Source organism: Anser anser (genome assembly GCF_964211835.1).
Source record: "Anser anser genome assembly, chromosome: 1".
Lineage (NCBI taxonomy): Eukaryota > Metazoa > Chordata > Aves > Anseriformes > Anatidae > Anser > Anser anser.
This window is the reverse complement of record NC_139720.1, coordinates 62,991,529-63,008,106: the sequence shown is the minus strand read 5'-3', so window position 1 is coordinate 63,008,106 and position 16,578 is coordinate 62,991,529. Positions and strand designations below refer to the sequence as shown.

The 16,578-nt window shown below is 38.6% G+C and overlaps 1 long non-coding RNA gene across 1 annotated transcript; it reads right to left on the bottom strand.

The window, feature by feature from the left end:
- Positions 1-489: 489 nt before the first annotated feature.
- LOC310885718 lies at positions 490-3,450 on the bottom strand. The gene is made up of 3 exons (XR_014574911.1): positions 2,816-3,450; positions 1,644-1,891; positions 490-1,542 (listed from the first exon to the last, which is right to left on the bottom strand). It is a non-coding gene; the product is annotated as an uncharacterized lncRNA (long non-coding RNA).
- Positions 3,451-16,578: the final 13,128 nt, after the last annotated feature.

Here is a 16,578-nt window from a genome sequence, read left to right as displayed (position 1 = left end):
ATCATCCCTTATATATATATATATTTGATACGCATTTTCTAACAGAGTAGCTTTAACGATTAAATGATTTCTCTTGTTTGGACCCAGATGTATGTTACCGATAGTTGCACTACATATAGTGTAAAAAACTTCCTGAAGAAGGGTGGACAAATAGCTGCTTAAATTGATGTGGTACCCAGTGTCCTTAACAGTGGAAAGAAATGCTATGGCAAATAAGTTACCCATTTTTCTCATGTGGTGACATGTCATAGTAAAAACACATTAGGATTTCACAGCAGTGGACTATGAGGTTTTATCTTTAAACGGGTTCTTTCTGTCAGTGCAAAAAGATTGATACATGGCTTATTGTAAGGAATTCTGTCCTAGCAACACTAAACATCGTGTGCACACCAGAGAATGCCAAACTCAAGAAACATATGTACCTGTACTTGTTGGCACACACCTGCACCCACTGATGCCACCATAACTTGTCATGGTGTGAGAACGGTCTGTAATAACCTGTTTGTCCTTGTTACTCAAGCATCACAGTAGGGAATATACAGGTTTAGTGTGCATAGAAACTTAGAAAACAACACACTATCTGTAACTCTTGTGAAGTTCAAAACAAGAAGTCCACAGAAACATTAATAGGCCTGTCTTATAGTAATATACCAACTGAAATCACTCATGCTGCTCATAGTACAACAAAAATTTGAAGGTACAAAGGTTTGTGAAAGATAAGACTGCAGAAGTGAAAATAGGTAATTGCCCGTCATCTTGTCACTTTTTCTTTCAGTAGCAATTTTCTTGATTGACTTTTAATTTTGATTATTTACTAAGTACAAAAAAAAAAAAGCAGTAAAAATACTGTGTTTTTTTTTCTTTTTTTTTTTTCCCCCTTTTTGCTCAAACTTTGATATCTCCTTACTGGTAGATGGAGAAGCTCGAACCAATGTGAGGACAAATTTTGTAGATAATTGAAGACTGACAGCAGAAAGGTATGGAGAAATAGTCTCCCTTTATTTGCTTGTTTCTCTTATATGATTTTTATTTTTAACTCTAAGCCTTCTTATTTCAGTGTACATTTTTGATAAACTCAGTGACACGGATTTACAAGTGAAGATTATTTTTCAGCTTGTATCTAACATCAAAGGATGTTCTGAGAAATCACATTACAATTTTCAGCTTAAGATTTGTTTATCACATACATGTATATAAATACAGTCCTGGGCCCAAATGAGGGACAGCATAACATCTATTTGTGATTAATCTCTCTTAATAATCCCTTACCCCTTCCTCTTCTACTTCCACTGAAAATTGCTTTTAAATCTATCTGCATGATGTGACTTGTCACTACTGTTGCTGTTTCTTCCTTGATCACCAGAACACAAAACAGTGCAACTTCAGTTCTAGGAGAAAGTTCTTTTCAGCCTTATTTTTTTTTGTCCACCTGGATATCAGAGGGGTCTCTTCTGGGTTCTTCCCCTAGGCACAAGATACAGATGACCTCTAAGGCCAATACCATCATCCAATTTCTTGCCTGTGTGCTGTCAGGTTACATACCTAAATAGAAAGAGAAGGTTTCTGGTGTGATATTATCCCTATATGTGGTTCCTGGGCTGACTTCAGTAGGTTGGGGAGGCAGTGAAATACAAAGAAGTTACCCATCAATTTCAAAACGTTTTGTTTCCCTGAAGCCCAGGACAAAATGGGTTAAATGGTGCACATATTCTTCACAAAAGATTTCAAAATTGGGTTATGAAAGGAACTCTGCAGGGAATTCTGGATGATCAGACTTCTGGTATGTGGAAATACATTACTTGTCCTTTTTGATTCCATTGATTTGGTCTTTCAACATGCTTTTTGGATCATGCTCTTTGGAGTCAAAGAAAGTCACTACTTCAGTCACCTACTAAAACACAAAGAAACATGTAAACAATTAAAATTTGGGTTCACACTGTACTTTTAAAATGTTTTTGGCAACTGTATGAACAGAACACTTGTATTTCCAGGATTCAGACTCTCAGAACATGTTTCAGTTGGAAAGGATTTCTATAAAGCTAATTTTTGTATTAGGAATCTTATAAGACTATATAGTATATAATAATGTTTGCAGTGCATAATATTTTTTCTCCGAACTTGTTTTCAGCCTTATGAAATAGAGTGATACCTCTAAATTTTATTAGTTGTATTGCCTCTTTTCTTCCCGAAGAATTTAAATACTGATATCTAAACAAATATTTTTTAAAAAAAAAACAGTGATATTTTCAATCAGACAAGGTTTAACCATAGATTAATTTTTATTGGTAGATAAAACCAAATCTTCCCTTCCCTTCCCTTCCCTTCCCTTCCCTTCCCTTCCCTTCCCTTCCCTTCCCTTCCCTTCCCTTCCCTTCCCTTCCCTTCCCTTCCCTTCCCTTCCCTTCCCTTCCCTTCCCTTCCCTTCCCTTCCCTTCCCTTCCCTTCCCTTCCCTTCCCTTCCCTTCCCTTCCCTTCCCTTCCCTTCCCTTCCCTTCCCTTCCCTTCCCTTCCCTTCCCTTCCCTTCCCTTCCCTTCCCTTCCCTTCCCTTCCCTTCCCTTCCCTTCCCTTCCCTTCCCTTCCCTTCCCTTCCCTCCCCTCCCCTCCCCTCCCCTCCCCTCCCCTCCCCTCCCCTCCCCTCCCCTCCCCTCCTCTCCCCCATAGTTCCATAATAAACTGGGTTCATTATGTTTTAGCCAGCTTGCAAAAGCGTAGAATGCTTTTTGTTTGTTTTTTGTTTGTTTGTTCAACTGCAGTCTTTCCTATAAATTGGAAAATCAGTTAGGAGTTATGAGGTCAATAGTCAATCAGCCTCACCTTAGTCTCTGGAGAAATCATGGAACACATTCTCTTGGAGTCCATTTCCAAACATATGGATAGCAAGAAAGTAATCAGGAGCCAGTCAGCACAGCTTTACCAAGGGCAAATTCTCCTTGACCAATCATGGAGAAATGACAGCCCTGTGGGTGAAGAGATTGTGTTGGTTGTTGTGTTTCTCTGACGAGCATTTTCCCTTTATTATGGATTTAGATGGGACTTTGTAATTTCCTGAAGTTGTGACTTTTCTGTGAGATCTGAATCCTAATTCTGAGAAATGAATAGCTAAGTGCTTAACTCAGCCTGTTCCAAAACCTCCAGAGCCCTTCTATAAACATCTGAGATGACCAAAACCCAGCAATAACTGTGCCACATACGTCAGAAATGCACTTTTTAAAAAGCACAAGTGGTGTTGGCTTCCTGTGATGGTTAAATATAACAATGATGATTTCTAGTCAGAACACCAGTGCACTTACAGCATTGCTGTAAAATCCAGACTCTTCTAGTTTCCAAAGCAAGTCATCTGAATCTGCAGGTTGTATTGCTAGTTAAGCCTTACTGCTTTATTTATTTATTTATTTATTTTTTCTGGATATTTTCCATTGTAGTTCTGCTTTTTGAATGTACATTTACTTCTTCCTCCTTGGCCACTTTAAATGGACATCAGCTAAAACAGACTAAACCAGATTTGGCTGGTAAATCTATTCTAAACAGCTTGTACTGAATGCTAATGCACAATTCACAGTATTCATTATTCCCTGAATGAAGTTCCTATATTTGGTACTACTCTTAAATTATAATGGGAGTACTGGAGCTTACCTCAATTTTTACAAGGGACAGAGAAGCATACAGCCCAGTTTCTGACCGTACACAAGCATGCAGACTCTTTAGCCCTACTTCAGTATGAATCTTTATGCTTTTTACTGGCAACTTTGAACAGGAAACTGGTTCTTCCAGCCTTGGGGAGATCTGCACATAAGGATTTGAAGAGGAAACCCTTAAGGCAGCATTTAGCTTCCTGAGGTATCAGAGACATTCCTGTAGTCCTCGTCAAAACTACTTCATGTTTTTGAAAAACATTTCAGGGACAAAACCAAAACATTTTAAATATTTATGTTAGGCAACATCTGTGCATTCTGGTTACCGATACAGAGTCTTTAAAAGATCTTAATTTCAGGAAGCACAAAAATCAGACTGAGATTCCATGTTCCTCAAAGGACATGGAAAGAGTCCCATTTACTTCACTGGGGTGTGGAGCGCTCCAGGATAAACACTGAATAAACAAACTTTCCCCAGACCCTACACTCTAATAGCTGAAATTCCCAAAAAGAATTAGAACTTCTTTTTTCTTCAAATCACACCTCCACAGAATCTTCTTCTCTTACAATGAAAATTCCATTATTTTTTTTTCCCACTCAGCCTTTCTATTTTGTTCCCACATCAAACAGGCTTAGTGCATGTTTGCGTGTGCATATGTCTCAGGTTTGCCATTTCAGATTGCTGTTCAGGAACAGTTTCAGAGCCTGAGGATTAAAGCTCAGTTCTTTTTATTATTATTATTTTTTTCTCACAAAACATAAGGCCTGCTCAATTTCATATGCTGGGCAGCCACACCACAAACTTCACATGGCCATCACACAGAACAGAAGGCACTTATCATGCTGCTTGATGGATCTCAGAGCTCAGGTGTACCCCATACCTGCTTGTCAAATTGACTTGTTAGTTGTAAGTGTAGCTTTTTTTAGATTTAGGCTACAGGGAAATAAACATCTCCCTCTGTTCCTGCAGGCAGCTATAGAAGGATAATGAAAAATAGCTAATCATTTCAGTCTTCCACTTGGTTGTTTGGCAACATCTTGCAGGGAAGCTGCTGTCTCCTCTGCACAGCGTGTTCAAGACCCTCCCCACCTTGCCACAGCCTGAGGGAATCTGGAAATGAGTGCTGCATGCATGTGGACCACCTCCTACTAGTCTCAGCACAGAGACTGGGTCTCATTGGGTTGTGGTTAAGTATCATTAGTATCTTTGATTTTACATAGTGTATGGGTCTGGGTTGATGCTAAAGCATGTTCTGCTGGACTGAAGGAGCTAAAGTGTGTATCTCAGCAGTCTATTTGTCAAGACACTTAGCAGGAGAAGTAACCTTACATGAAAAACACCCTGTGCAATTATGTTGTATTGTTGAACTGTCCAGATGCTTTATTCCACAAGCTAGGAACACTGATGTCAAGTAATAGAGGACCACGTCTCTGGGTAGAAGGTAGAACAAATAAACTGGGGACTTTTAAATGGAGGTACAAGGGAAACATGAATATAGGGATCATTAGAGGGGGGAAAGAGAGAGAGAGAGAGAAATCAGTTTCTCCTGATACCCTTCTGTAGGCAGAAATAATCAACCATGTGTTTTATCTTAATAGCTGGGGAAGAACTACAGGGAACTGTGTCTTCCCAAAGGCAATTACTGCATTCTTGTTGTCTGCAACTGAGTTGTAAAAGGTTTTACCCATTCAGCTCTTCAGCAGGCTGTATTTTTAGGTCTTGTTTCTTCTCATATCTTTGATGACAATCCTTAATGGTTAATAAACCCACAGACTCTTTTGAAGTAAGAAAGTATTATCAGGATTTCACAGACTGAAACTGGAAGCACAGGTCAGGTTACAATAGGACCTTTTCACCCTATCATAAATTGATATTTTGGCAAAGGCACAGGTGTTCTTTGTAGTAGGTTACTGCCTCATATGCTGACCCAACTTTCATATCCAGTAGACTATCCACCTTATGCTGACAACTGTTAATATAAACAATGATCGCAATCTCTGTTTGGCTTATTGCACAGAGCCATGAGGGGGACATAAAATAAATATATATATATATATAAAAATAAATAATCTCAGTTTTGATTACTATAACATTCAAGTGCTTTTGGTTCAGCAGTATTGTCTGAGCTCAATAAGAGCAAAACACCTGCAAGACAATTTTGGAATGGGTCATTTCTACACAGAGCAAAGCATAAACCTATAAACTTAACAACTTGGTTAATACTTGTCTTTTTGCAAAGCACAAGAAAACATCTACATCTAGATTATTCAGAACTTAGGCTACAGCATGGCCTGGTGTCCCAGCTCTCTGGCTGGGAACCTGGCTGAACCATTGTGCATCCTTTCCGATCCCTCCATTGGAAGCCAAGGTATAAGGCAAGGGAGAAAGGGATTATGAATGGCAACATCCTTCCCCAGTGTGAGGTAAGGATGCAGGCATGTTATGCACCCAAATCTGGGAACATGCAATAATTTCAGAGACCCCCAGATCACAAGTTGTCAATGTCAGTATCATGTCTTCTTAGGGCTACAACAGTGTGATCTAATTTCTAGAACTTTAGAAGAGTAATAACCTTTGTTCAGTTATCAGAAATTGTTGCCATTCTCAGTACTGTCTTTTTAATCTACAGGTGTGCAAATCCTCTTAAAGAACCAGCTAGGTAAGGGTAGGTCCACTGCTACTTCCACAGCTCTTCATCTGGAGTAGACCAGTGGTCACAGGTTCATGACTCAGTTACTGAAGCACAGGTATTAACTAAATGTCATTAACTAACTAATTATACCACGTGCTACAAAACTAGGTGGTAAGCATTCCTGTATTCTAGATCTCTTTTTAAAGTTACTTTGTATAGTAGGATTTTTGGATGGGTGTGTGGGCAAGTAACTCTAGTTCCTACTTCATAGGCAGTGCTGGAAACTAAAAAGGTTAGGGAAAAGCACTAAGCACTTAGGAGGCAAATTTATTCAGCAGTTGCCCTCTGTAATTTAAAGAGAGTGATGTGCAGGTTATTTCTGTCTGGTGACTCAAAAGCCCTGAAACACAAGACAAGCATCTAGCAGTCCAGTCACTCTAAAGGCAAGTTAACTGTGCTGCAATTCCAGAAGCCTCAGAAGCTTTCTGTTAGAAATGAATTAACAGTATGCTAAGCTAGAGATAGGAAGAAGAAGAAAGTGTTTTTCTGATATAAATGACAGCAAAAATGTTTAAGACAAAAACAACAAAAACATTTCAGTAGAAGAAAAGAAACTGTCCCAGATTATATCTCTGTAGCTAGTGCTCCTGCTAAAAATGCTTACCTTTGTATTCATTTCACAATATCTTGTCAAATTACTTGATTTCAAATGTATGTTAGGTAGAAGCCTTGGTACAGGAATTCTGTTTTTTGTAAGAAGTTTGATTTCTTGCTATGTTTTAGAACTGACTGATAGCATTGCCTACCTCCCTGAGAAGAGATCTCTTGAGAAGGGAAAATGTTTGCGTCTGACACAGCATTGCAAAATTTCCAATGCACTGTATGTATTTCTCTAAAGCCTCTGCCTTCTTTTAGATTACTATCACTTTTATTTAATGTTCTCAGAGTGTTGATTGGTAATTCATTTCCACATTTTCTTTTGAACATGCAGCTCTTCAATTTTAGGGTTTCCATTTGCTGCAAGAGAAGAATTCCAAACATGGAATTTTTTTCTCTTTTCCCAAGATACGCCAATGAAGCATCAGATGTTTCTATTGAATTTCAACTCTCATTGCTCTAGCATGCATGTTAAAGGCTCTAGTAAGAGCAAGCATGCAAACAAATCTGAAGCTATTTGAGTAGAGTTTTCTTCCATTAAGCAACTGAGCTGGGTATAAAAACCTTTCACTTAGACAAATACATTTCTTGCAGTCCCTTTTAATCTTTATCATGCATTAACATAGAACATTTCCATAAGCATTTTTTCCATTTGGAGGAAAAAAAAATAAAAATCTCCTGTTAAGTTCAGGACAACTGAACTTAACATAGCTTACTTTTAGGGTAACCAGGGAGCACTTGACATTTATTGAACTCAGTTATAAGTTGATACTACTGTTAGAACAGATTCTCAGTAACCTACAAAGAGACAGTATGAAAACTTAACATCGTTTAAAGAGGGAAAAGCAATGACATACTTCAAGGATATGACCAAGTTTTATCCTCTTTCAGGATAAGATCTTATTTATTTTCATGCCATACGTTTGGGGGGCAGAAGGGGATTCCTAAGTCAGTGCGAGGCTGAAAAAACCTTGCCAGTTTTATGAAGTGATCAGTGGCTGAGATGAAAGCATTCCCTTGGTGATCACAGACTGTTTTATTTGATTAATATGATAAAATGAAATATCTCACACTACTAAAAATAAAAAGATATACCTGGGAGGATGTTTCAGGCTATTCTACCCCTAGCTATATCTGCCCCAAGGATGAGCAGCTGTTGAGCAGTGCTACGTGCTGCTACGTTTGCTCTTCTGTATCTTAAATGAGCCTCTAGCTGTGCAGTACATGTCAGCTGTGCAGTATATGTCAGTATATGTCAGCAAAAAAGCTCATACTATATCATATAGCAGCAAAGGCTTTCTTTTTCCTCACTGGAATAATGAATCTCTGCTTTATATATATATTTGTATATATATATATGTATATATAGTTTTCTCTAACATTTTCTTTTTTTCTAAATGATGGGGATCAATAGAAATGAAAACCCATGCCAGTCACTTATACATTACCCCTCAACAGTCTGAGTTCTGAATATGTAGTGTATATGGAAGGTTTTTGATAACCACCTTTGTCATGACAGCTATCGACAGTTGCATAGTGCCCTTGCTGTACCCTTCGGAAATATGCTATTGGTCAGTATTGGTCTTAATTTCTGTATCATTCATAGGTTCTCTATCTGCCAGTATTTGCTTCCTTTCTAAATGGCATTGTCTGCCCATTGTCTGACTGTTTCACCTGTGTGCTTCAATATATGATCTCTCTTGAAAACATTACTTCCTGTACATGTGTCTACAAGACTTGCTTAGTGAATGGGATATTTTTCTTCCAAAAATCTCTCCATATTAGTTTTCTTAATATGAACTGGCCCCTCCTCTGCAAGCATCATGTGCCATTTTCCTGAAGAGTCTTTCTGATTCTGGAGAGCTGACTCGTTAAATGTGAGTAGGTCACACTCTTCCTTTATGAAGTTCTTAAAGGCAGTTTCCAGTCACTAAGTGAAAACCAGAGACAATCAGAATGAGATGTGCCATCCTTGAAATCAAAGTAATGAACTAATTAACAAGGATTCATAAATTAACTGAGATCATATTCGATTTAGCAGAAAAATATAAATCCTGTAGGATTTATATAAATAAGAAAGATATCATTTCAGTTTTCAGATTGTCAGCAGTGTTTGAGTACTGAGAAGAACTTCTACATGAAGACATAAATACTTGCACTCATAGAAGACAAGATTCATTCTCACCTTAACCTTTGACAGTGTTCTCAGAATAAATGGAACAACCTGCATTGTGTATATAAAAATAGTTTCTATACTGTTATCAATGAAGAAAGCAGGAAATAACTTTGATACCAGCTTGTTCGCCACTGGACAAGAAGCACCTAGTCCACTTTTAAAAGAGAGATTTCTTGAACTTAAAACACAGGCAGATGAGGCTTTAACTTCTATGCAGCTTGCTACAACATTGTAGGACTTCAAGTCAAAATTGCCAGCAAAATACAATCACATAAAAGACAAAAAGCCCAACAAAAACTGGCAGTGTCATAGATAAGAAATCTGTCTGACACACCTGGCAAGAGTTTACAGCAAATAGCAGAGATAAAAGTAATTCAGGATGGAAAAATCTGGGCAGCACATGAACTTGGAAATTTGACCCAAGAATAAGGCATTATAATCAGAGAACCAATTACACTTGAAAGCACCATTAAAATCTGTCAGCCCTCCTGAATTTAAAAATGGAGAGATTAATAAATCACATAGCCTAGAAAATGACACAATAAAGGGAGTACTGAAACACTACCTTAATTGTGGTAAGAAAAAAAAAATCTCTCTTTTCTGGTTCATCCATCGTTCCAAGATATTTAACCTAACCTTTCCATGTGGACATCACTCAAACTAATTGATCATTTCTTATAATGGGAAGTGCTGGTGTTGCAGGTGTACTAATCTGTATGGGCTCCGTTCCCCCAAAAACAACTGTAAACGTAGGACATGATGAAAATCATGCTAAGCTGTGAAAACTGTTTGTCTCTATGAGTAATGAACTATGTTGATCACCCTTGAAACTGCTACAAAGAAGAATACTGAAAACTGCATGACCTTGCCAAATTATTACTATGAAGAAAAAAAAATGCATGATGCAAACAGGTGATTTAGAAAAAGAAAGAGGATGAAATCTTCATGTTCCAGTGCTTAATTATCCTCCAAGTATTTTTTTTTTAATTCTATCTAAGCATAATTAACACTCTGTTAATTTATAACCATTATCTCTTAGTCTTCTCTTGCGCACCTCAGTGAAGAGCCTGACTTCCATTTTAGATGATGTCCTACTTTGTATGGGCTGGTAGGCTGCTACTAGGTCTCTCCAAAGCCTTCTCTTCTCATATCTAATAAGCTCTGTTCCCTCAGTCTTCCTGATAGGGCTTGTGCCTCAATGGCATTAAATATTCTTCAGGAACAATATGATAGTAAGTATACACGAGCTGCAGTAGCATCTTCAAAACAGAGACTAAGCTGTACTCTGTGGAGTGAACATTCAGTCTTTGGTGCTACCTCAGCCAAAGCAGCAAACTTTCAATTTCCCCACTACTTAAAGCCATAACTATCAGAAAAAAATCTCAGCACAATTCATCCTTAAGAATGGAATCACATCTGATATTACTACCAGTAATAAGTAGTTCTAAGCAATGTAGAGAGCTGTCCTACACCTAAGCAATGTAGGAAGATTAGCAGCAAGAACACAAATTACCTTTCTTAAGTCGGTCATTCCATCAGTCTAGTGTCTGTTGCAGCTAGTGGTTTCTCAACATGAGGAGCCAGTTCCATTGCATCCAGAATTGGGCACTGCAGTTTAGTGGTTGATTTTTCTTTGTTTTGTAGAAGTTTTACAGTTCATAAAATAAATTGGCATCAACATTCTCTGTTGTAGACAAGAGATGAATGGACTGTTTCCATCTGTTGAAAGCCATTCTCTCTCTTTCAGTCTATGAATGTTGTAGAGTTTTCTTAAAGTTAAATGCCTAAACTGTGTCTGGGGACTTTGATTTCAGGCTGGCTGATTCCCCAGGGCAGATGCATGAATCCTCTTTTGCCAGCTGCACTGTTCATGCAGTTAGCTTTGGACTCCAGATTTTCTTTATTTTTCTTTTCTCATTCTCTCTCTCTCTTTTTATTTTTTATTTTATTTATTTATTTATTTTTGAATGACAGATCAGGGAGGATACAAAGATACTTTAACAATGATTTATAGCTGTCTTTTGAATACTTAATAACCAAAGACAGATACCACTGTTTGTCAATATCCTCAAATGTCTTGTTAAAACACTTCTTGGCACTCTTTCTTTTTTCTTAAGAGGAATGAATGGGTAAGAAGTTCTCTTTTTCTCACAAAAGTTGTGTTATCCCATTTGTCATTTTGGTTAAATACAAGGTGTTTTTCTCAAATATGTTTACCTTTACTGGTCTGTTCATCTCAGTATGTACTACCAGTCTAGCCCAGCTCATTCAGATCTGATGATAGTGTCAAATACACTCCCATTTCTTCATCCAGGCCAGTGGTGTTCATGTGAAGTGGTGGGATCTGGGAAATAGGGCCAGGCATATTTCCTTGTCCTTATTGTGGAAATGCACTCTAACATTTTATTATTTTATTATTTCATTTTATTATTTTATTTATTTATTTTATTTATTTATGTCATTTTATTTTATTTTGGTAGTGATGTGCTGTGATATAATCTGTTTGTTACTTTGAATAATGTGAATAATAACTTGTCAAAATATACCTGTTCTGTCCTGGCATATTGGGGTTATGTTTAATATCTGTATTCCAACTCATGGGGAAAAAGAAAAAAAAGAAAAAAAAAAAAAAAGCTCTCTCTCTCATGACTTGTGGTGATGCCACTTTCATGCTTTTATATGTCCTCTGTCATATCAGAGATACATCAGAACAGAAAATCACTTTTGCTTATCTGTCAGTGTGTGGGGAAAATGATCTCCTGAACGCACTTTCTCAATGGTTCCAGAGAAACATTACAGACATGACAATGGAGGTACTACAAAATGCATGATAAACCTACCCTGGGATCCAGTATTTGGGAGATGATGCCTTGAGCAAAAGCAGAGTCCAAGTACACGCAAGAGAACACAGCCCAGGGGCAAATATGGATGATCCTGGAGAACTGGCAGTATTTGAATGGTTTGATGCCACCATCTTCATTCAGAAATAAGCCTGTTAGCAGCATTCTCAGTCATCAGCCTCTACTTCTCTCAGACCACCTGGCTCAAATAAGACGGAAATTAAAAAGCCTTCTTATTTCTTAAGCGAGTTATTATTGTATGAATTAGGGATAGCATTTGAATAGCAATGGCAGGGATTATGTGTTTCAGAAGTCTGGTTTGCAATTGCTTTTCCGCAGAGAATACATTGAAGAGAAAAACAACCAGCGGATAAGATTGTTTTTTTCTTCATTTTAACAATGTAAGGCACAGATGTCTTACTTTTTTGTATAGTCTTTATGAAATTCTTCAAATTTTCTCAGGCTTTGAATGATACTTTTATACTACATTCCCATTCTGCCATCTTATTGTTTACATATGATCAGGGAAATGTAATGGATTAATTTGTACTAGCAATGCCAAGAGACCTGGAAGCTTTCCTTCGTCAGAGGGGTGGAAATGAAATTCTGCTTGTATTGATTTTGGTCTTATTTTTATCCAGTTCCTAATCCATGACAGACTCTTACTTGTTATTTTCTGATGACTCAGTACTGTGAGGAAGAATTCACAAAGCCTTTAGGGTTACGGTAAGGGTAAAGGTAAACAGAGCAGGACTCTACAGCAAATCAGTTGAGTCTAATGAAGCCCAGCCATCATCCTCCTGTGGGATGGGGTTTGCTGGCCTGTGCTGCCCTCTTATCACTTAGAGACAGACTGTCTGGTTGGAAGCTATGAGCCCAGTCATGTAACTTCAGTAAATCAAAGCTTCTTCTAACAAATTAAAGCATCAGCCTGTTTATTTCCAGGAAATAGTGAGTGATTTTTATTTTAATGAGAAGAAACAGGGACTGATGGTCTTAAATAGCTGTGCACCAGGATGAAGTAAGTGTCTTAAGACGTGGCTGGAGCTGTAGCACAATTATGTTCACAGATTTGGGCAATCACAGGACATCTGCAAGATGCGAAAACATCTAATACAGCAATGAAAGTTAAGCTGAAAAATATCTTTTTTCCTTTCTTATTCTCCCTTTTTTTTTTTTAATACAATTTTTTTACCTTCCGTGCTCTCCTGCAACCCTTCTGTGTTTTGCATGGCCCAGGCTGATCACGGCACATGTCAAAGAACACAAAATGCCATATGCAAGATTACTTTCTCCTTCTTTGACAGGTTTGCTGCAAATGTAGCAGTATTTATTTGAAGGTATTCTTCTGTCTTTACACACTATAAGCATTTATTTAATGAGCTACCCTTTTTCATTGGATTATAGGATTGCTGAGAGTAATTTATGACAGAAATCAACATATTAAAACAATGCTTTGATGTTGCTCTCTGCTAATGTAACCTGGATATATTCAAAATGTGTTAAGCATAGTCTGCTGAAGTTAACACTATGACGCCTATTTCCCATTAACCATAAAAATGATTATGCTCTCCATTTCTTCATTCAGGACAGTAGGTCTAGTTCCAATGGTGAGAGGGACAGAAAAACATACCATGTTTATTTTATTTTTATTGCAGCAAGTACAGAACAGTATGGATGGTGGGTTATTTCATTGTATTTATTTTTTTTTTTTGTAAATATGTTCTCTGTTCAACTTCAGCCAAAGAGGAAATTATCTTCTGAACAGAGTGCTCATCAGACTGTCCAATTTTGTGCTTGCTACCTCGTCATTAATACACCAAAATTAGATGTGAGAAATGAATGGATATTGTCAAATTAATTTTTGGTTCAGAAAGAAAAAAAAAAGAAAAGCAAACAAAACAAAACAAAAATAAAGGAAAGGAGAACATTATATCTCTCTACTTAGAGAAAGCAGATTTTCTTAAAGTTTGATCTAAGGTAAACATGATTTTCTGAACCAGAACCATTTGCTGGAATGGGGTTTTTGTTTGGTTTGGTTGTAAACCCAGTCACTTGGATTTACTGACAGCCCGTTTGACTGTCACAGCTTCAGCCTGAGCTTAGATGGTCTTTCAGAAAATATGCTTCAAATAAACACATTTTGTTGTGTTCAGTCCATCCAGAAGCAGCTCTTTGTTAATGATGCGGAGCTTGAATCGCTGCTGAGCTTGAGTTGTGGGATTTACAAAGCAATGCTAAATCTGACACCAAAACTGCGCTTTTATTTTTATTTTTTTTAAATGATCTATCTCCCAGAATAGAATTATGTGCACTCACTGAAATTTATAGAAGTATGCTCTTGCAGATGAAGGCATTTTGTTTGTGTTTTATGTTTTAACAATTATGCAATGTATATAAGAAGATTAATCACTACATAAAAAGATCCCCAAGCCATATACGTGTTACTAATGTTGAAAATATTAATCCTTATCTGACAGTTTAGAGACCAAGTGTTATGAAATTAAAATAGGAAAAATCTAGTAGGCTTCTGCCATTAGTCCAGAGTAAGAGGGACAATAAAATCAGGATATCTTTTTGTTTTGTAGAAATGTACATGAAATTTTCAATATCAGGAATGTTTCTTTTAGCAAAGTTTGTGATCTCAGTTTCTATCCTCCTCCAGCTGCTTATAAATGCCTTTTGTTCTCCGTGTTAAGACTGTCACAAATTTCTCTTCAGTATTTTGTTCCTTTAAAATCATGTTCTATATCTCTGTTGCAGTATCTTATCCAGTTACCTCAAAAATAGATCCATATTTCCTTAACACTGTGTGGTGGTTTTACTTAGATGGGCAGCTGAGCTCCACTACAACTGCTCTCTCACTCCCACTCCTCAAAGAAAAAGGGGGCGAAAATATGATGTAAAGGGCTCAAGGGTTGAGATAAGGGCAGGGATATCACTCAACAATTATCATCACAAGCAAAACAGACAGCATAGGGAGATTAATAAAATTTATCACCTATTACTAACAAGCTAGAGCAGTGAGAAACAAAAAAACTCAAAACAACCTAAAAACGCCTTTTCCCCATTCACCCTCTTCTATACGTGTGTTGTCCATCTGTCCGTCCATTCCCCCTCCCCTCCCCCCTCCCCTCCCCCCCGAGTGGTGCAGGGGAACAGGGAAAGGAGGTTGTGGTCAGTCCCTAATTCTTCATCTCTGCCACTCCTTCACAGTCATTCTCTGCCCTTGCTCCACGTGGGGTCCCTCCCACAGGATGCCGTCCTTCCTGAACTGATCCTGCGGGGGCTGCCCACAGGCAGCAGCTCTTCAAGAACTGCTTCCACATGGCTCCGTACCACGGGGTCCATCCATCCCCCAGGAGCAAGCTGCTCCAGCACGGGTCCCTCACCGGTGGCAGCTCCCCCCAGACCCCCTGCTCCTGCGTGGGCTCCTCCCCACGGGCTGCAGCTCTGGCCCGGGGCCTGCTCCTGTGGGGGCTCTCCATGGGCCTCAGCCTCCTCCAGGCCACATCCATCTGCTCCACCGGGGGCTCGTCCACGGGCTGCAGCATGGAGATCTGCTCCGTGTGGGACCCATGGGCTGCAGGGGGACAGCCTGCTCCACCAGGGGCCTCTCCACAGGCCACAGGGGAACTTCTGCTCTGTGCCTGGAGCACCTCCTCAGCCTCCTTCTGCACTGACCTTGGGGTTTGCAAGGCTGTTTCTCACTCCTCACTGTCCCAGCTGCTGTGGCACATCAGGTTTTTTCCCTTTCTTAAATCTGCTCTCCCAGAGTTGCAAACAGTATTGCTTACTGGCTTGGCTCTGCCCAGCAGCAGGTCCCTTTGGAGCTGGCTGAAACTGGCCCTTATCTAACATGGGGCAGCTTCTGGACTCTTCTCACAGAGGTCACCCCTGCAACTCCCCGGTATGCAAACCTTGTCACATAAACCCAATACACACTGCAACATGGAGGTTCAGTATCAAGAAGACAGGTTGTTGCAGCTCAGCTTATCCAGTAAACTGGTCCTTGGACTTCACTCCTGACACAAAAGCGGTTTGTTTTTTTCATAACAGAATTATAATGGATGAGCCAAGACGCCTTTGAGCTTCTTCCCTTCCAGTAGACAAGTAAAAAGGAGAGAAAAAGTAGTGTCTGTGGAATATTGGTGTATCTAACACTGATTTTCAAATCATGTGAAGGTATTGTATCACCGCTTGGAAGGTTCTCCCCATCAAGGGGAAAAATCTTGAACAGAATCCAACTGAAGTCAATACTTATTTGTTGGAGTTTTATTTTATTTTATTTTTTTTCCCAGCAGCTGATGCAGAGCATCAACTTGCTTTAGTATAATTAACATCCTTAAAAAGAACACTTACTACATAAAGCTCTAACAAGGGTATCAGCGTTTACAAAACAGCAGATGGATTCTAAGACTTGTGAGTCCCTTTGGAAAAACAAGAAAACAAGATAATAAAAATTGTCTAGGCCAAATCCACAGCATGATTATATCTTCTGAAGTCACTCTAGGCCAAATTCACAATGTAATTAATTTTAGTGGAGCAACAGTCAGATTGGATTTAGCTTCGTAAAGTATTAATGTCTTCAACACCAAACCAAACCAAACCAAACTGTATTAACGAATAGATGATGAAA